We start from the raw sequence: 22,872 nt of genomic DNA, 5'->3' as shown, positions 1-22,872 counted from the left end.
GCATCCGCTTCGGGATCCTCCTCAATCCAGTCTCCATTCCCCTGATTGGGGAAGTACGGTTCTGTAGGAAGGTGGAAGCCAGCCATAGTGTTTGCACGAGAATATATTAGTGCGAGAAAACATATATAATGTTAAAATACTCCTATAGTATTTTATGTCTTTTTGTTTTGTTCTAATACCCTTTTGATTTATAGTTAATGAGTTTTAGATTTTTTGTCCACCTTGAACACTTTTAGACACATGTTGGTCGTATCTCAAATAAGCATTGTTAATCAGGCTATATTTATCCTAGATATTATTACATAACTGTCTAAGTTTAGTCACAGTGTCCAACTCTTTTTATTGTTTTCTAATATGCATGTATGTGTGTACACTTGGTAAAATATTTATATTTTTAAAGTATACTTTTATTCACAGTGTTTTAGTCCCTTTGTATTTATAGTTGTATATATTGTAGGGTTAGATATTCTAGTTCACTAGAAACAATTCTCTGATACCAATCTGTCACACCCCCGAACCGGGATGGCGGAAACTTCCGGGGATGGATGACTTCATCTTGTAATATCATAACAATTGAATATAATTGAAAACATACCAACCAACATTATACATTCCAGATATCAACATACATTGTTTACCAAATTGTATTTGTTCACAACTTTACACAAAAGTGACAATAAATATGATGGTCCAAAAATGTAGTAATATCCAAAATAACATTGCCCGAGTACCTGCTCACTGAGTCCCTAAGAATACAAGTCATTTTGAAAAGCGTCAACATAGAATGTTGGTGAGTTCATAAACATATTTGTAAGAAAACTTTGTAATATCTTTTTATTTGTAGTAGTTTGTAAACTCCAGAAAATCCAATATTTTTTATGAAAGTAATTTGTGAGTCTCGTTCGAAATCGTGTATAATTGCATGCATGTTCTTTATTTTTCCTTGTTTGTAATTGTAAAGAGAGTGTGCCCAGAAAATCCTATATTTTTTGTTATACGAATAGTTGTAGTCTTCAACCCTAAGACTGGAGTTAGTGTCCAAAATAAGTGTAGCATAGTTTGTATTTTTATGAAAACATGTAGAGTGTGTATTCTTGTATATTCAAAATAATATTGTTATTCCCTATGTGAGTCGTTACAACCATACTTGATGTGACTGACTGCCTTTCATGCAGTTCTTCAGGCGTCGGTTTCGATAAGATATTTGTCACCCTAGACTGGCCCGTCTAGCTGTAGCGAATAGCTCAGGTTTGGGGGTGTCAACCTCGTATAGATCTATACACAATTACGTCGCTCTCCCTCCAGCAGATTCTGGTTATAACTATTGTACTTATGGTGTACGCTAGGTAGGTACGGTGAAGGAGTGTCTCACAAGAGCCTTAACAAAATTTACGCGAATTTTTCGAATAATGCATATGACATTCTTAGTGTAAATTTATGACAACAGATTTATGACACGTGTTTTACGGCTTTAGGACATACAGATTATAACTTGTTCTTTTAACAGTTTCAAGATAGGCAGATTATGACGTGCAAAATTTTTTGTCGTAATAATTTTGTTTGTATACTGTTTTGGAATAAATTATTTATAACACTTTTTATTACTAATCATTAATGAACTTGTCCATTTGTAAAATATGTTGCGCAACTAGTATAAAACTCTAAGTTTTTAACCATTAACATGAGCACAACATATTATGACTATTTTATTATAAAAATCATTTTTAACAAAATAGACAAATTTTGTAGTTTGTTCAACACCTCAAACTTTACTTTAAGATTTTGTAACACAACTTATTTTATTTTGTTTTTAACTCCAAATAATTTGCCATTTTTGCCGAAAACACAAATCAGTTATTAACATATACGTTTATGATTTTTAGCACACTTTAAGGATCTTTCTAGTTGAAAATTTGTTCAATCTTCAACTCAAAACTATGATGCAAAAATTATCCAAAATATAGCTAATTCTAGTAACATAAACCTCATAAATCACGAGTTTATGTTGGTTTTGTATGATATAAACAACATTTCAACCACAATATGTAAGATGCATGAGATAGACTTCATGTTCATGCAAATACCCTGAGGTTAAACACATTACACATTGGTCCATGCAATTATCCAATGGTTAAACGAGATTTTTGACTTGCATCCCCCCAGAGAGTATGAAAAACATGAAAAGAGTGGGGTCTGAAGCTCACCTTGAGGATTTTCGAGATGTAGAAGAAGAAGAAGGATTTTTTAGCCTAGCGTGTTCTCTTGGTAAGTTTTTCGAAATGGTGGTGCTCTAGGGTTCACATACATGAAAATGAAAGTGTAAGAGAAATGATATTAGTATAAACTAGAAATGAAACGCCTTGAGTTTGACATGGACTTACCAAGAAGCCTTGAATTGATGTTTGATGATGATGAACTCAAAAATTCTTGAGAGAGAAATGGAAGTCTTGAGAGGGAAATGAGATGAGAGAAAAATTTTGAAATGAATGTGGAGAGAGGGGAGAGGGTCGGCCGATTCAAGAGAAAAAGGAAGTGAGGAAAGGAGTTGACTTATGGAGGGGGTGATAGGATGGTGCGTGGATAATTGGTGGTCACTACATTATTGCATGTTGTATAATTGTGAGGTGGCATGCAACATTATCCTTCCTTTTTTTCTTTTGCTTTTTGTATAGGCCAACCGAACCAAGGAGGTTCTCTGCCCAACTGGTGGCCCAAAATAGGGGTGTTCGATTTTTAGCTTGGTCAGCAAGAGTTTTCGGCCCACTAATATTCTATGCAAGGTTTTTGGTCCAATTAAGGGGTTTTCTGCTCAATTAAACCCCAAATATGAGTTTCCGGCCCTAAGAAAACCAATTAGAAGCTTTCGGTCCAATGGGAGGCCCAACAGTGGTTTTCGGCCCACTAATACCTAATAAAAGGTTTTTGGCCCACTATAGAGCCTAATAGAAGTTTTCGGCCCATTAGGGCTCAAATATGGGTTTTCGGCCCAAAATGACCAATTAAAGAGGTTATTGGCCCAATTAGGGCCCAATAAAGAAGTCTTGGTCCAATAAGGGATTTGGGCCGAGAATCCTTGGGCTTAGTCCCAAAATTGATTGGACTTAGCTTATTGGATCAAATTTTGGATTTGAATGAGGTTGTTTCGGCTTGAATCACTTTGTATGAACGTGGCACTTAATAGCATTGAAGTTTGAATTTCACTAAAAGAGATAGCACAAGCTTACATGCAGGAATTGCCTCTTACAAGGTTAAAAATCTTAACCTTAATTTGCTAGTTGTGACAGTTAGTTAGGGTTTTTCTCGGTAATATGAGTGCTGAAGGAACTCGACGAGTACTAGCTGCACTCGACGAGTTGGGTCAACATGGATTGTTGACCTTGACTGTTGACTTTGACGTTGACCGGGGTTGAACAAGTTTGACTTTTGAGGGTATTTTGGTAATTTGGGTCTTGATGGAATTGGTCCTATGGTGGTTGTAGGTGTTTGAGTTTGGTGTCGTGATTCGAGAGCTTGATCTTTTTAGTTCAGTTCGACATTGTGAGGTGAGTTCTTCTCACTATATTAATAGGGTCGAAGGCACCAAGGCTGACCCTTTTTGGATTGTATCTTGGTTATAGGATGATGCTATGTTTAGTGATCTGTTAGATTGGTATCCTGGTATATAAGATGATGCTATGACTAGGGATCTGTAGATCCATATGACTGTCTGTACATGCTAGCTAGCGTATGATATTTATGTATTGATTGTGTGATTGTGGGTGGGTTGAGGCGGTCCTGCTTTGTGTTGTAAGACAACAGACCCAGGGCGGTCTGGATAGACTGAAGGCACATCCGGGCGTACCAGTCAGACCGAAGGCCCGGAGAAGGGTCCAGACAGGCTGAAGGCCCGGTAGGGCGGAACAGGCATGCTGAAGGTTCTGAGAGTGGGCCAAATAGACAGAAAGCCTGGTGAGGGTGGTCCAGTCATACTGTAGACTCTATATGCATTCTGTTTGTTATGTTATTGTCCTGGTTTATATGGCGTTGGTATTTTGGGGGGACTCACTAAGCTTCGGGCTTACAGTTGTTTATTTTGTTTCAGGTACTTCAGATGATCGCGGGAAGGCGAAGGCTTGATCGTGCACCTCCTCACATTTTATGACTTTGATTTCTGGTATACTCTGATATGAAACTATTTTGAAAACATTTTGTAATAAATAATGGTTTTTGGATGTTCGAAAAGTTTTAAAATTTTACAAATTTTATGGTTCTTGAGCTGCTTCAAGTTCCATGTACCTCCCACTTGCTTTGTCATTAGAAGCTTTCTTTCTACTAACTTAGCTTTCATAAGAATAAGAGAACTTATTGTTCGTGGGTTTGCATATAATAATCTTAGCCACATTAAGAGTATTATATACAAATATGTATTTAGTAGATTTTGGGTTTAGAAGCTTTAGTCCAAGATCAACTTTAAATCCACAAAACATTAAGTAAGATGAGGATGGAACCTTTCCATACTAAGTCTTATAAAGTGTTTAATCTACTTATTAGTTGGTATTTATACTCAAGGTACAATTAGTAGTGTTATAAGTGTTATCCCAAGGAAATAAAAGAATGATATTTCTACCGATTAGAAAGTAAATCATACCAAGTAAGATTTAATTCATCCTTTATTATCATTAATTCATCCTTTACAAATCTATTATGAGATCTAGTCTCATAAATATTAGTTAATCATTCAAGAATATGAATATTATCGTTATGAAAAATGATTAAGTAAATTATCAAACATTTGAATAAAATAACTGAGACATAAATTTAGACATGCTAAATTAAAACATACATTGTTACAAAACAAATATTGTTTTTCATTACAATTACTTTATGTACTAAGCATAAATAATAAACTAAACTCCGAGAGTGTAGTTCTAACTTGGTTGTTCTCAGCTTGGTTACTTTTCATTAAATATCTGCAAGCCATTTACAAATATTAGATTAACATTTAAGTACCAAGTACCTAAGTGTTATATGAAAAGTATGAGTTCTATCTAATAGATACTAGAAGTACTACTCTCTGCCACACATTCTTTCCAAATAAGAGGAGCAAATCCTCTTCCAATGTTCAGTTTCTCCACAAAAGAAACAAGATTCATCTATGTGGGCTTTGGTATTTTTCTTGGGCTTAAAGGTGTTCAGTCCATAAAACATGGGCCTCCTGGATCACACAAGATGATTCTTTTAGCCTTGCATTATTCCAATGTTTAAACTAGCTTTAAATAAAATATCACTGTATCTATTGGAATATTGCTTGACCTGTTATATCATCAGATATATGTTTAAATTATCCAAGACTTCCTAAAAGTCATGAATAATTATTCCTAGCTTGATGTTAGAAGCATCTTTATGTTGGAACCTAAAAGTGAACCTCTAGCAATCTCAATCACCTTTGAAGATCCGAAGTCAGTCAGAGTTCCGAAATGAATAAGTTGGTGTCCGGACTTGAAGCCTTGATCCGTAAGTGAATATATCCAGAAAGTCAAGATGTATGGAAGTGACGATGATATTCCAAACCATATGAAGGCATTCCGAAATGGATGTTATGTCCGGATTGTTAACTTGTCTGAATCAATGTTTTGTCCATGTGCATTTATTGTATTTGTCTTTTAGCTTGATTTTACATTTCATAGGACTTAGTCTTATTGTCAACTCAGATAGATCAGAGTGTCATAAGCACCTCTTTTTTCCGGTCCTATGTATGTTATGTGGTTTGTACGATGTAATATGTTCTCCTATTTAAAGGAGTTTTCAATACCAAATCAAACGACGGATCATTCAAACAAATCTAGCAATATTCTAGTTTACTTCACTTACTCTCTCAAACATTCTTCTTGTTCTTCATTTATTGTCTTTACCTTGATCATTATCTTCACTCTTCATTAATATCTTGAATACTTTGTTGATTGCATTAACTCAAACTTGACTGGTCTTTCCAGTCTTGACTGGAACATTCCTTAGTAAGCAGACATTGATCTTAAGTATTAACTCAAGGTTTGAGTTTTTCAAACCTTATCCTTGCACATCAGATCGTCTTTGTTTTCACAATTCGTATCAGAGCTTGAGTGGTTGTCCTTTACATCCATAAGATCAGATTATAGTTGGTTTGAAATTACCTTGGTATTTCAACCATTTCTGTGTTCAGGATAAAAGTTCTTCTATATACCACTTTTTCTTAAAGATATCTTAATTTCAATGGCTGCTTCTAATCCTCAACAAATGTATTCAATGCAAATAGCAGATAGTGTGGGTTACCCGACTCGTGCCCCACTGCTAGTTGTTGAAGAATATGATCATTGGAAAATCAGAATGGAAAGATTTTTACTGGATAAAGAGAAAGGTGAAGCTATCTGGAGATCTGTCAAAGAAGGTCCTCATGTTCCGGTTAGAACAACAGTTAGAGATGTTGCTTCTCAACTCATGGGTCAAGATGAACAACGCCCAGATCCTCTCACTGCTAACGATATTGAGAAGATACATGCTGATCAAGTGGAATTCTCTGAAATAGTGTTTGGTGTTCCACCATCTCTCTTTGAACACATCGAGCTGTGTAAATCTACCAAAGAGATTTGGGACACTCTTCAAGACTTGATCGAAGGTTCTGAAAATATGAAAGAAAAGCGTCTGACATATGTTGTAAATGAGTTTGACACCTTTACAGCAACTCCTGGTGAATTAGTTGCTTCAGCCTCCAACCGATACCGAATTGTAGTCAACAATATGACTGCTCATGGGATTGTCCGAACTCATTTGGAGTACAATCTCAAGTTCATAAATAGCCTTGGTAAAGGATGGGGAAACGTGAAGTCCTGTCTTCAAAGCAACGGATCTCTGAAGAAGTTGAAGCTTTATCAACTATTTGATGAACTGCAAGGTCATGAATCGAATGTTTCTCAGACATTAAGAGAACTCTCCGGAGGTCCCCTTGCTCTTGTAAGTTCTTTTAAACCATCTGTTCCTAACCCATCTATCTCGAACCCTCTTAAACTCGTTGTTCCACCTATTCAACCCTTCTTACATATTCTATCCACTCAAAGCTATTCTATTGATGGTGCTCTCGATTCCGAAGCCATCGACTCTGAACTACGTTTTCAGCAGGAGTTCGCACTACTCTCCACGAAATACAAACGTCCATTCAATCCCTCTCATAAACCTTATCACAATCGCTTTCATGCTCCTCATCAAAACAATCCTCAAACATACTTTGCTCCGCAACAACAAACCACTTCGGAAAACTCACCAGCCTACAAACCAAACATCTCTAAACCAAATTCCACTTCGGAACCTCAGCTGATTCCGAAAACAGACAAATCCAAAATTGTGTGTTATAAGTGTGGACAAGCAAATCATTTTGCAAAAGATCGTCTGGCTGATATTCCGCAAAAACGAAAAATCAAGGATTCTGCCTACTATGCCCGAAAAGCACAAGAATTGGCTGAGAGTGAGAAGGCATTTGTCACAACTGTGTCTAGCGATGTGGAAGGATATTGGTCATTTGGAGATGATGATGATATTATTACTGGAAGAAACATGTGTTTGATGGCGAGACAAACCATTAAGTGTGATGAAGGCTATTGGTCTTCAGGGTCGGAAGATGAAGATGAAGAAAATGTTGTTGAACGAAACTACTGCTACATGGCCACCAACGATCCACCAGGTCGAAGCATCATTCAGCAGGTAACATCTATGATTACTGATAATAATTTTGATATGACTCTTTCTGAATCTTATTTGACCCAGATCCAAACAGATATGAACACCATCTTTAGAGCCTATGAGTCAGCCATAGAAGCCAGTGAGAAGAAGGACTGTGAATTGAGTCATCTTAGGTTACGTTTCGAGGATAAGAAATTAAAAATAAAGTCTTTAGATCGTGAACTTGTAATGTCACAAGATGAATGTATCATTCTCAAAGACAAATATGAAATCACTTGTTCTGGAAGAAATGTTTTGATTTCGGATAACAAACGTCTTAATGCTAAAATTGATGCTTTGCATAATTCTATTGACTTGCTCGAAGCAAATCAAAGGATGACAAATAAATGATAACCGTGAAACTACAAGTCATGTCTCCTCTGATTCTTGTGAATCAAACTCTTTGGTAATCTCCAAAACAACGTTGGTACCCATCAAGCCCAAGTTTGGCAATCCTTCAAATGGGCTGACTTCCAAGTCAAAATCCGACCAAAGAAATAAATCCTCCTTGAACCGAAAAGATGTCATTAGTCCTAAACATGAAGCCAAAAATGCTCTCAAAAAGGAAGTTCAGTCGAGACAAAATTCCAGATTCCTAAAGAACTCCAAAAAGAGTGTATTTCGGAATTGTCATTCTTCAACTCCAAGTCAAAACTCCTTCACGCCCACTAAGATTATTAAAAGGCCTTCCAATCCTCCCAGCCCTATAGAACAAAAGAAAGTGGTCAGTCCCATCTCAAAAAGGTCCAGTGTGACCACGAAATTTGTCAGAACAACTCATCTCGGACGACTTTATCTGTTTTCATTGCTAAAGCTGATGGTACAATTTTTAAACCTCAATCTACAAACCAAAATGTGCCATCAATCAAAGCTAAAAGTGTTAAGAAAACAATTTTTCCAAATCTTCAAAACAAAACCTTGTTTGGAAAATCAAAACACCCACAGATGTGATACTTCCGAAAGGTATAGTTGTCACCACTACTCCAGAAGTTCATAGTCCAAAGAAAGTTGTTCCGAACTCTCATGTAATTGAGTATGACTACTGGATAGATGAAAGGACCATGACCTTTTGCTTGTTTCCTAAGGAATCTAGGAACAAATCTTCCAAACCATCTGTTGCTCAAAAGTCACTACCAAAACCCAAGATCCGTGCCTTTGTCCCAAAACCTAACTTGGAGCCTAAAAACTCCGCATCTCACTAATTTTTGTAGGCACTTTGTGCTTCGGAGCAAGAGACAATATGGTATATTGATAGTGCTTGCTCCATGCACATGACGGGGGAGAAAGACTTTTTGCGAGATCTCAAACTTTCTCCAAATGTTGGTTACGTGACATATGGAAACAAGTCCAAATCTCAAATTCATGGTTATGGAATCCTCACCAATGGAAACTTCTCTATTTCAAATTTAGCATACGTAGCTGACCCGAAGCACAATCTAATAAGTGTAGCTCAACTCACTGACTCAAATCGGTGTGTTGAATTTTGCAAGAAACATAGCTACATAATGACCGAAGAGAGAAAAGAATGCTTGATTAAGTCAAACCGCAACAAGATCATGTACCCGCTCGACATCAACATGATCAGCGGCAAACCTCAACTGTGCCTTCTTTCAAAAGCTGTTCCTCACATCAGCTGGTTATGGCACCGAAGACTTGCTCATCTAAACTTTCGCTACATGAATGATCTTGTGTCTGGTGAAATGGTGAGAGGACTACCGCTCCTTAAGTTCGAAAATGATCATTTGTGTGCTACATGTGAGTGTGGTAAGCAGTCGAAGAAGGGTCATCCTGTCATCATTGAAAAATCAATCTCAGAACCATTGGAGCTTCTTCATATTGATTTATGTGGACCCTCAACTGTAGAGAGTCTTCACTTGGGTCTTCTTCCTTAGGTTAAAGTCCGAAATAGCCACTGAACTCATCAATTTCATCAAAGGAATAGAAGTCCTCATCAAACTTCTGGTTAAAAGAATCCAAAGTGATAATGGTTCAGAATTCACTAATGGAACCATTGAGAAATTCCTCACTGATAAAGGAATTGATCACAACTTCTCTGCTCCTTACACTCCACAACAGAACGGTGTTGTCGAAAGACACAACATAATGCTTGTTGAAGCTGCTCGATCTATGCTCAATTTTGCAAATCTTCCACTCTATCTTTGGGCTGAAGCTGTCTCTACGACATGTTTTACTCAAAATAGAAGCATCATCAATCGGCGCCTCAACATGACACCATATGAAGCCATTAATGGTCGAAATCCTAGCATCTCTTTTCTTCACATCTTTGGATGTCGATTCTTCATCCAGAACAATCGTGATCAGCTTACCAAGTTGCAACCTAAAGCTGATGAAGCCATCTTCCTTGGATACTCTTTTAATCAAAGGCTTACGAAGTTCTTAATCGGAGAACTTGTGTTCTGGAAGAAAGCTTTGGTGTTACCTTTGATGACAATTTTGTTGGGAATTCTGGCCCAACCCATATTACAACTCACATTATGGAGTCCGATGCTCCAGTGCCAAGATGTCCGAACCAGTAAATAATCCTTGAAGTTGACTTTGAGACCTTGTTCGGACCCTTAGAAACGGCTCTTGATTCGGAATCTCGAACAAGATCAACCATGTCCGAAGCTCCGGTCTCTCAAAACATGTCCGGTCCAACACCAACTCTTCCTCCATTTGATTCTGAACGTTTCAACCTTCTCAGGTTGAGGGGAAGAATGGTCACTCTTCCCTTGAATCAAATGTGGGTGGATTTCAAGATGCTGATGTGAATTATGAACAATGGATTGGCATGCAGAATTAAAGAACACACAAAGAACACGGTGATTTCGGTGTTTAAGAGATGCATTCGATTATGTAAGGTGTTACAAAAAAGGATCTAGATCTAAATCTACATAATTAACACACACTAACACTCTCAATGTTACATCTCTCAAGCACACCTCTACATGTGGAATGAACTCACCTTATATAGAGGTGTTTACATGTCTCTCACTTTCTCTCTATCTCTCATGTCACAAGGTTACTTTACCATTGCAAGTGGGTCTACAAAAGTCAAACCATTTACAAAGTCATACATGGATAACTTTGTACCCAACATTCTCCCCCTCAAAGTTAGGAATGGATGACCCACATCAAATCATCCAAAATCCAGAAACTATGCGAATCGAGCCTCAAGTGTGACACATGTAGAGATGAACTTCAAATCTTCAATTCTTCCATGATTCTTCAATTTGGGTTCTAGAATGTGAGACCATACGAACTGAGCATCAACGGATAATTAGGAGTTTCTCAATCTCCAAATAATCACCCAAAAGTTGAGCATAAAAGCACATCCCAAAAATCTTCAATAAGTCCAAACCCATCATGAACCGAAATCACTTCTGAATTTCCAATCGAATCATTTCATAAACTTCAAATACTCGAGATCACTTTGCTCTTCAAGTCCGCATAATATGAAAAATTCAACTTTCGAATTTCCATATAAATTTCTCCCCCTTTTTATAATCGAAAAATGATTATAAAACCAAAAAGGAATGAGAAAATGCTCAATTCGGAATTTTTTTTATCCAAAACCCCCCTAAACACATGGCATAACCATTTTGCTTCAATCCGGAAAATCAAAAAATCTTCAATTTTTAACTTCGTTCACGGACCGCCTTTGACAAAATTTCTCAAAAATGGGTAGAAATTATCAATTTCAAAATTCTACAGTGACCTTATGCGCCCAAAACAACCAAAAATGTGAAACTCTCCCCCATTTGCGAAACTGGGTAGAAAGCGTCAATTCGCATTAACTGTAGGGGCCTAATTCGAAAATTATTCCATTTTTCAGCTTTTATTACACTATTTTCGAAGTTGGGTATAAGCTGCCAAACTTTCGAAACTGCATGTGCTACTTTCGAAACTTCTGCCTCTTTTCTTTCAAACCTTCAAAACTCACCCCAAATGCCGAAAGTGGGTAAAAGGTGTCAAACTTTCGAAACTTTTAAGGACTGATTTCGAAATTTTTGCACCACTCTTCAAAATATCGAGAATTAGACCAAATTTCGAATATGGGTTAAAAGTGTTAAACCTTCCAAACTTTAATGTCTAACGAAACTTTTATGTTTTCTTCCCCATTTTGTTAAACTTTCCCATTTTGTTAAACTTTCGACAGTAGATACATCAAAAAAAAAATTCGACAATTGACTATCGATTCTAAAACATTCGAAACTCCAACCTATTTGACTATCGAGTGTCGATTTTTCCAAATCACTTAGCAAAATCGAAGCATATCGAAGGCTTATCCATGAATAGTAACATCATCAACATCAACAACCAAGGCTCCGACTATTGACTCACCTTTAAAGCAAGGAACAAACATTTGAGTTTGTTAGTCAGCGTTCCCAAACAACAATTTTGCAATCAGTTCTTCAATCTTAACCCAAAAATCCATTTGTTATTACCAAAAATCAATTTTCAAATACTAACTCATCAACAACCAAAAGCATCAACCTTCGCTTCCTGTTCGTCATCCATTATTGACCATCGAACCCAGCTTTGGCTTTTCAAAAATCAAGTCTTTCCAATCGATCAAAAATCAAATACCCTTCGATTCCAATTACAGGCTTCAACCCTTCGAAATCAAAAGGCACAAATCAAATTGCTCATCTGTTCTTTTCGTTATTACAGATCTTTCAAACCATTCGTCATCAAAACTTTTACACACCCATAGATCTCACAATCGAAACAAAAATCACAAACTTGTTATTAACAAAATTCACAGTAATCATCCAACACATCGATTTGAACTCATACTCCATCTGATTTCGATTTCTTGAACACTTTTCAATATCATCAACATCTCTCTGCTTGATTAGAACAACTCATATGAAAATAAATACATCATCACCGCCTTCGAAATTAGTTTTCAACATTCAACTCCAATAACATCTACCATTTGACTGCTACTACTCGAGACGAAAAATATTTGAATATTGACAATCGATTTCTGATGATCAATTTAATTTTGACTTTTTATGTTTTTGTCTTTTCAAATCATATAAGAACGAGTTGAATGAACAGTTGAAATCGACTCCAAAGAAATTTAATTCATTCGATTTGAACTCATCACCTATCACCTTTTCGAAATCGATTGCAATCATAACCATTTGATTTTAATATCACCGAAGAACTACGTGTTGAAACTTAAGTATCGATTTCAGATGAACATCTCCAAACTTGATTCCAAATCGATTCAGATGATGAAATCGATCAAGAATAGGAAAAATAAAAACGATTTGATTTTGCTTGACTTGATTTGGACACTGATCTTGAGAACTATTCAACCTCAATCATAGAATACGAAGAACAAAAGGAATGAATAAAAGATCCGAATGAGTATGGGCTCATGAACAGTAACAAAAATCCATTCGAGCTTAAAGAGATGGATCAATGAATCATTAAACAAATCTTGTTTGGGATGAGCTTCCAAATCAGATGAACAGTACTGTGCTTGAATTTGATTGTGCTTCGAAAACAATTTTGGAATAACATTTATTTTCAAAAGATCAATAAAAAAAATTGGAATTTGATTTTTATTTTTGGAATTTTGATCTAAAAATAATAATTGGATCAATCAATGGGGTTTGAAACGGATTAGATCCAATGAGTCAAAACGATCAAAAATTCAAAAAACGTAACACATGAATCAACGAGATTTAGAGAGATTATAGAGAGACTCACCATAAATGCTCAAATTGTGACGAATTTAGCCAAACCGAGAATCATTTCTTCAAAAAATCATGTTGATGTTCGAAGACCCGCTCTGATACCAATTGATGTGAATTATAAAAATTGTTTGACATGCGGAATTAAAGAACACACAAAGAACACGGTGATTTTGGTGTTTAAGAGATGCATTCGATTATGTAAGGTGTTACAAAAAAGGATCTAGATCTAAATCTACATAATTAACACACACTAACACTCTCAATGTTATATTTCTCAAGCACACCTCTACATGTGGAATAAACCCACCTTATATAGAGGTGTTTACATCTCTCTCTCTCTATATATCTATCTCTCATGTCACAAGGCTACTTTATCACATGCAAGTGGGTCTACAAAAGTCAAACCATTTACAAAGTCATACATGGATAACTTTGTACCCAACAGATGCAGCTGCTGATTTCGATGATTCCAATCCTATCAACATCGATGATGATGCAAACTTCTTTGAATTCCCACCTGAAGATGATGTCAACCTATCTGGTTCAGAAGTTCACGGGGAGCATCATCCAAACGTTCAGACCATTCAGGGGGAACAATATAACCCCATTGTTGATCTTGGATCATCTGCTGCACAAGAACTTCCAAGGTTACATGTTTGGACCAAGGATTATCCTTTGAACCAAATGATCGGAAACCCAAACATTGGTGTACAAGCGCGCTTTGCCACAAGTATTCAAAATCAATGTCATTTCTCGGCATTTATATCAATGGTTGAACCCAAATCCATGAAAGAAGCACTTGAACATGTTGATTAGATTACAACCATGCAAGAAGAATTGGCAGAATTTGATAGAAATGAAGTCTGGACTCTCGTCCCTCCTCCCCAGAATCATCCCATTGATGGTACTAGATGTGTAACATCCTGTTTAAAATAGAATAATTAATATTAAACCCGGAACCCCAAGAAGTGAGTTTTATTATTATTTATTATTATTTATTATTATTTATTATTATTATCGTCCAAAATCAAATAATAATTGGTGGGGTGTTGGTTTCGGGAAGCCACATGACAAGATCTGAATCTCTAGGGGTTAAAGTGTGATTGTGGGACTTAATTTGTAAAGATTTTCATAAGTCAAGGGCTGATTGGTAACATTTTGGACTTGAATTGTAAGGATTTCCGGAAGGAGGGGTTAAATGGTAATTTATGGATCTTAATTGAGAATAATTTGTAGAGTAGGGGTTGTTTTGTAATTGTTGGACTTGTATTGAAAAGAATTATGAGAGCAAGGGTTTAAAGGGTAAATTAAGGATTTGTTTTGAAAGAAAAGGGAGGAGAGGGACTATTTCCGTCAATATAGCTCATAATATGTATGGGACGGGTATAACTGTTCCATTGCTCATACCCTAACCCTAACAACACCATCTCCAGCCGCCACCTTCACCACCTTGTCTCTCCAGCCGTCACCCCTCCATAACCGCCGATGTGAGTGATCGGCCATCCAACCCATAGCTGTTTCCGCCGCCGATAAGGACCACAAACCGCGTCGTGTTCTGTCGCTTCTGTGAATCGTCGAAGTTCGTTGGAGCTGTGAACGCCAATGTCAGAACGCCACCATCCTCCGGGCGCCAGTGATGTCGTGAACAGCAAGGGTTTTCGCCTGGGTCGTCGGAATCCGTGAGACGGAGCCGGTACCACTACTGTTGTTGTGTTATCCTTCCTCCGTGTTTTCTTCTTCCCCTCTCTATATTCTCTGTTCCTTGCCGTTGTTGCTGTCGATTCGAAGCACCCATCGACGTGGGGGAGTTCTGCCGCCAAGGGCCGCCGCGGCTGCCGTTTTCTTATGCTAATGTTGTCGCCACCCACTTCAGTGGGTGTTGGGTTTATTATTTCGGGCAAGTATGTTTGTTATCTGCTGCCGTATGGTGGCGATCTTGTGTTGTATGTGTGGGTTTCTGTCGAGTAAAGTTGTGAAGAACCACCATGGCAGCTGGCCATGGTGGCTGCTACCGTTGCCAACTGCCACCACGAGGGTGGCTAGGTCCGTTTGCAAGCGAGAAGGCATGTGGGTGTTTGTTTCTGTTGTAGTGTGTTCTCGTGAGTGTGTGTGTATTTGAATATCGTGTTATAATTTTGTAATCCATTGGAATAGTAAAGAAAATTCGTTACCACCACCGTTAGGTGGTGGTTGCCGCCTCCTGCCGCCACCGGCCGCCGTGTCGGGTGGCGGTGTGCTTTGATTGCGTTTGGACCTCGTTTGGGGGATGTTTGGACAATGTGGGACCAATGAAACCCTAGTGGGCCAATGGAACCCTAATGGGCCAATAAGGCCCAATGTGACCTAAAAGCCCAACCAATGGACTAATGGGCTAGTATTGGGTTGGAAAACCTTAATTAGGGTTTGGAAAACCCTAATGGCATAAAACCCTAATTTTTGAGAATTAATCTGGACACACACGAGATTATTTAATAACTTGAAATATTAAATAATAATCACTGGCAAATTAGCCTAAGTCAATATTAGACTTAATGGATTAAGTCCTTAATGGGTTAAGTGAGAAACACTTAACCCTAATTGTCATTTTATGTGAAACCCTAATTTGACTTGGGCTTTGTGTTGGGCCTTTTATTGGGCTTTGGTATTGGATTATTAATGGACCATCCAAGAATGATCTTATAGACTAGAATATGCTGATGGGCTTTAGGGTAAGGCCCATTTGAGCGGTTAGGCCCAATTTGGAAAATTCGGCCATAGATGGGCCATAGTTTGGGCCTTTATGGTTATGTGATATTGGGCCATGGGAATTAGATTGGAATAATTGGATGGGCCTTAAGGAAAGACCATGAAGAGGTCTGGGCCCAATTTAGAAGATTGGGTCATATGTTGGGCCTTGACCCATTATTAGACTTTTGGGCTTTTGTAGTGTGAGTTGGACCTTGGGCTTGGAACCCAATTATTAATTGGGTGTTGTTTGATGTTGACAGTTCAGGAACCTGTCAACCAGCAGCTGGAGTTTTATCTGCGGGACTTCAGCAATGCCAGGTGAGTTCTCCTCACTATATCAACAGGGTCTAAGGCACCAAGGTCGGCCCTTTATGGATTGTATTCGGATTATTGCATGTTATGCATACTGATTTATATCCTGGTAGTTAGGATGGTGATATGCTATGCTTTAGTGACCTGTTAGGTCGATATCCTGGTTATAGGATTGTTGATATGCTTTGTGATCTGTTAGATCAGTTTGACTGTTATATATACATGCTAGTGTTATATGATATCTATGTGCACATGATTGTCCTGGTTATAGGATGATGCTATGTTAGTGACCAGTTAGGTCTGTATCCCGGTTATTGGGATGTTGCTATGATTGGTGATCTGTTAGATCGGTTTGACTGTTATATGAAATGAGCTAGTGTATGATATTTATGTGCACATGTTTGTTTTATTGGGGGTTGGGTTGAGACGGTCCTGCTTTGTGCTGTAGGCCAACATACCCGGCGAGTGGTCCGGATAGACTGTAGGCCCTGCGTGGCGGTCCAGACGTGCCGAAGGCTCGAAGAGCAGTCCAGATAGACTGAAGGCCTGTGAGGCGGTCCAGTCAGGCTGATGACTCATTATGCATGCTGTTATGTATTTGTTATATAATATGGTTATATGTGTATGGTGTTGGTATTTTGGGGGTAACTCACTAAGCTTCGGGCTTACAGTTGTTGATTATGTTTCAGGTACATCAGATGATCGTAGGAAGGAAAAGGCGTGATCGTACAGCTCCTCCTATTTCATGGTTTTATGAATTGGTTCTGGGAATACTCTGATGTTTAAACTATTTTGAAAACAAACTGTAATCACTCAATGGTTTTTAAATGCATTAAAAAGTTTTAAATTGGCTTGAATTTTTGGGATGTTCCAAGATGGATGTTTCGGAATAAGTTAGATGATGCAGGAGTTATTATTCGAAACAAAGCAAGATTGGTAGTTAAAGGATTTACACAGATTGAAGGGCTTGAGTACGATGAGACCTTTGCTCCAGTTGCACGTCTTGAAGCTATCAAAATCTTTCTTGCTTATGCTGCTCATTAAGGCTTCAAGGTTTACCAGATGGATGTCAAAAGTGCTTTTCTAAATGGTGAACTTGATACTGAAGTATATCTTCAACAGCCTCCCAGTTTTGTAAATCTTTCATATCCGAACTACTGCTACAAACTCCGAAAAGTTGTCTATGGCCTTAAGCAAGCTCCTCGCGCATGGTACGAGACCCTCACCGATTTTCTCAAGAGTTCAGGTTTTCAAAGAGGAATACTAGATCCCACTCTGTTCCGAAGTTCAAATGGAAAACATCTCATGCTGGTCTAAATTTATGTTGACGACATCATTTTCGGATCCACTAATTCTTCAATGGTTGCTGACTTTGCTAAGTTAATGGTCAGTAGATTTCAAATGAGCATGAATCGGGAATTAAGTTTCTTTCTTGGTCTCCAAGTCAAATAGACTAATAGAGGAATTTTCATTCACCAAGAGAAGTATATTTCAGAACTCCTCAAAAAGTACTCAATGGACACCTGTGCCTCAGCCAAGGTACCAATGGGTTTCAGACCTTTGCCGACCCTTTTGGTGTAGCAGTTGATTAAAAGAAGTACATAAGAATGATTGGATCCCTGCTCTATCTCACAGCAAGTCGTCCGGACATCATGTTTTCTACATGTTTGTGTGCCAGATTTCAAGTCAATCCAAAGATGTCCCATCTCTTGGCTGTTAAGCAAATTTTCCGATACCTTAAAGGTACTAAGAATCTCGGAATCTGGTACCCAGCAAATGAGAGCTTCCTACTTCAAGCATATTCAAATTCAAACTATGGTGGTCTACAACTGGATAGGAAAAGCACATCAGGTGGCTGTCAATTTTTAGGTGGTCGATTGGTTAGTTGGTCATCCAAGAAGCAGAACTCCATTGCACTCTCTACAGCCGAAGCAGAATACATTGCTGCTGCCAGTTGTACCTCTCAAGTTCTATGGATGAAGTCTCAACTCTTGGATTATGGTTATCATTTTAAACAGATTCCTATCTATTGTGATTCACAAAGTGTCATTGCGATTTCGCATAATCCAATTAAGCACTCCATGACGAAGCACATTGACATACGGTACCATTTCATAAAAGATCATGTCTTAAATGGAAAAATTGAACTCATTTTTGTTCCATCGTCACGATGAAATTGTTGATGTCTTTACTAAGGCATTAGACGAAACCAAGTTCAATGGTTTTCTGATCAAAATGGGTATGATGATGCCTGATCCTCAGTTCTTTCAAGAGACTTGCTCTCTCTGATGGTAACATCAGTTAGAAAATTGGTTCCGAACTCAAAATCCTTTTTTATCTCGGAACTACTGTCTCTCGGAATACATAGGATCATTTAACTTGTTTGTATATCTAACCACCACTTGAGTTTTTAAGTCGTACAGTTCATTTTATCATATGATGTCCATGGTCCACATAGTCACATTGCTCAAATTTTCACTTCGGAATTTACTTCACAAGGTCATCCCGGAATTCAAATCCGGAAAGGTATTGTATTCTAAACTTCACAATTTTTTTAAAATCTTGTTCAGGAAATTCTTTCAAATCTCATTCCGGAAGTCTTTCAAAATCTTGCTCCGGAAATTCATTCAAATGCACTCCGGAATATCAAAATAACCATTTTGGAATTTGAAATTTTGCTCCGGACTTACTTCTTAAAACCTCTTCGGGATCTTAAAAAAATTACTTTCTAAGGAATTTTTCAAAATTATTTTGCTCAGGAATTCAAATATTTTTGGCTCCGGAACATAAAAGTTTCACTCCGGATTGTTCATATTCCGGACCCTTTCTTCAAATCACCATGATCCGGAATACACCTTATTACCCTCTGGTTCTCAAACTGTCCGGAATCAATCATTCGAAAGTCCAAGGGTTTTTTAAGATGAAACGTTTTTATAATGGTAACCTTTGAGGATCCTTATTGTGTCTTCCTTGAAACTCGTACCATGATTGCAGTTCCAAAAGAAACCATAACATCGCCGTTTAGGGTTTCTATTTTTAGCTATCATCCATCCTATCCCATGTCAAATCACCCCCTAAAATGGATAAACATTAAATGCAACTCGTTTCCATTTCGAATCCTCATCATTACTATTCCTGACCCGACCCGTTTCATTCACCTATATAAAGATCCTTGAACCCTCATTTACCCCTTTACGCGCTCAAAATCTCCCAAATTCCCAAATATTCTCTGTGTTCTTGTGTTCTTCAAGCTCTGATCACACCTGCAACAATGGTGTCCCCTTCATCTCCTTCAAAAGTTGATCAAACTGCTCCTGCAACCAAGAAAGTTGTTGTGAAGAAGAAATCATCCAAAGGATCGACATCTTCAATGTTGAATGAACCTTTCCTCAGAGATACCACTCAACTCTTCTCGCTAAACCTCATGGATTTCGATGAACCCATAAGAGTGATGATCAAGTTCATCGCTAATCATCCAATCTTCATTCTTCTCTCTAAAATCCCTGAACCACCTCTTCCACTCATTCTACTACACACAACTTTCATAAGGATCAAGATTCAAGATGGGGTTATCGAAACAAAAATCATCGGTGACAGAATCGTGCCTATCCACAAATCGACGTTTCTCAGGGATATATGCGTCAAAGAAAACGCCAAGGTTTTTAAGGTTCAAGAAACTACCAATGAAGAATTTCAACAATTTTTGAACCATATCGGCTACGATCAGGAGTACAAAGCTAAGGAATTCAAGAAGTCGGCGGTTTCAGGTCTCTGGACTGTGCTGATGCACTTTTTGATCCGAGGGTTGTCCGGAAAGCACGGTGGTACGGACACCTTAAGAAAAGATTGGCTCTATGTGATATATAGCATCTACTTCGGACGTAACAATGTTGTAGACCTTCCGGAGGTGCTTTGGCAAGATTTTCAGAAATTCGCCATCAAGAGGAAGAGTAATGAAATTTCAAGTCCTAGGTTTTGGGCCCTGACGATCAAAGAGCTTTACAAGGAACGGCCCAAACCAATTCCTATGTCCACAATTCCGAAAAAGGTATATCTATCCTTTAAAACTATTAAGCAATATAGAGTTCCGAACCAATCTTCCTTTGGTCCTGTTAGACTTTTTCCGGACCACATGTTGGCCTTAATTCCTTCCGGATCAATTCATTTGAAACATCACCTAGAGACTTCGGTTGTGTTCGACCCAACACAACCTGCCCCTGTCTCTGTTGACCCACTCTGGAAGAGGCCAATCCTTCTGTGTCCGGAGGAAAGATAAAAAAGTCTGCCAAAAGGAAGACTTCACCCTCCAAGTCATAGCCTAAAAAGAGAACCAAATTCAGCTCTTCCTCTCAACAGGAAGGAGCTCATGCTTTCAGGATGACTCTGGCCGTCCGAAAACCCCACCAACCTGCTTATCTGAGGTACCCCTTGGTGTTTCAAAACCACTTGCACACACCCACAGGGAGTCTACACATAATCCACCGTCACCTTCCTAAAAAGGTGTTGAAGGTGTTGAAAAAAGTTCCTTGTCCCCCCTGTAACACACTCACGAGTCACATTTGATATCCCATCTCCTTCCACATACACACACTCCATAACCCCTGTTCCGGACCCCAAGCACTCCGAGGCTGGAGCTGTCCCTCCAACCTCAGATGCCCCAACTGGTCTGATACCCGGTAAGGGTACAGGACGACTAGGTGCTAACGATCCATTATGGGAAGATTATGTTGACAGGGCTCATTCTTGGCATCCAGAGCTTACTAGATCACAAGTGAAGTCCACGTTGATTGCAATGAAGAAAAGAGCCATCCAGAGCAATCTGCCTCATGTTGCTCCATCAGACGAGATTTTTGGTCTTGAGTTTACTTCCGGAGAAACTCCGAAGGCTCCACCCCACGCTTCAATTCATTCTACTTCAGATGATGAACCTTCCGAAGAAGTGTTGCTGACCGACGATGGTGCTAATGTGGCTGCTACAAACGTGTTTCCTTCTGTTCGTTTTCACTCCAAGCCATCCTCATCTAAGTTTGCTTTTGATTTCGGATCCTCCTCCTCCACTCATGACAATTAATCAGAATCTAATGAGAAACTTCATGATGATGCAGCTACCAACAAACCTGGTCCTTCGGTTACTCCAATCAATCCTGAATCTCACCAACACAAGCCTCAACACTCCAACTCTAACACCGGATCCTCCGCAGGAGACTACATTAATTCATTTGCTCTTCTTGAAATCTGAATAATGTGTCAGACACCATGAAAAAGGTGAATACACTTGAAGCCTCAATTTCCGGACTCAACTCCAAGCTTGATGAGAAAGTCTCCGGACTAGATTCAAAGCTCGATACCATCCTTCAATCTCTATCTGAAGCCAATAATTCTAGACCTACTATCGCTGAACGTGAAGCCCAGATGGATCAACTCCTCTCCTTACGGCTCGAGCATACCGTTGAGGAAGTTGAAAAGAATTATCATGAAAGTGTCGATCACTACCTTGAAACGATCACAAAGATATTGAAGGTCCATGACGATATGTTAAACACTTTAAATAAACTTATAAAGCAAACACATATTTGTCATGAGAAGCAGATTCAGCGCCTGTAAAAGGAAACCTAGAAGAAGGATGAGATGCATCTCATTATACAACAAGTCCTCCTCAATCTTCTTTGTTCTTGCTGGAATATTATGGTTGTTCCAAACCAAAACTTCGATGAGATGATCTCTATCCTTTTCAGCCTGTTCAACCATCTTAAAGCCCAGGGCCCCACTGCTGAAGCATATGACTCTCTCACCCTTCAACTCAACACCAGCTTTAAGAAGGTGTTTGAGAAATTTTCTGACTTGAAGGAAACCATTACGCTTGCACAAATTGTCAGGCCTACTGTTGCAAGAGGGAAGAAGGCCCAAATCAACCTTGGAAGACTGCCTCGGAATATCAGCTCCGAGATGAAGATGGAAATTCTGATGACGAAGTCTAAGTTCTTTCCGGACTTCTAGGAAATGATGATAATGATGATGATGGAAGTGATGAAGAGGAAGTTGAGTATGTCACCAATGTTGTCATTGGAATCCCAGCACCAAAGAGATTTCCTACCAAGGTGCTTATGGAGAAAGATCATAGAATCTGGTCCGCAGTCTCATGTCCATCCACTCTACCGGATGTGTTTCAAAGAAGTGTTCAAATGGCCAAATCCAAATCAAATTAACGGTTGATGCTTTACGGGCTACTCTATCCATGCTGCCACCAATTCCGGCTCCAAAAATTTATGCGATTGATGAAGGTTCCCCCCTTCGGAATCTAGACGACATTCCGGAAGAACCTCTTCAATCCTCTCCTCCAAAGTTCACTATTAACGAGAACATGATGCATGTTATCTCGGTTCTCAACAAA

This window comes from Lactuca virosa, chromosome 9, assembly GCF_052849685.1.
Source record: "Lactuca virosa cultivar CGN04683 chromosome 9, Lactuca_virosa_CGN04683_v6, whole genome shotgun sequence".
In the NCBI taxonomy this organism is placed as follows: Eukaryota; Viridiplantae; Streptophyta; class Magnoliopsida; order Asterales; family Asteraceae; genus Lactuca; species Lactuca virosa.
The sequence above is the reverse complement of the archived record's forward strand: the minus strand, read 5'-3'. Positions refer to the sequence as shown.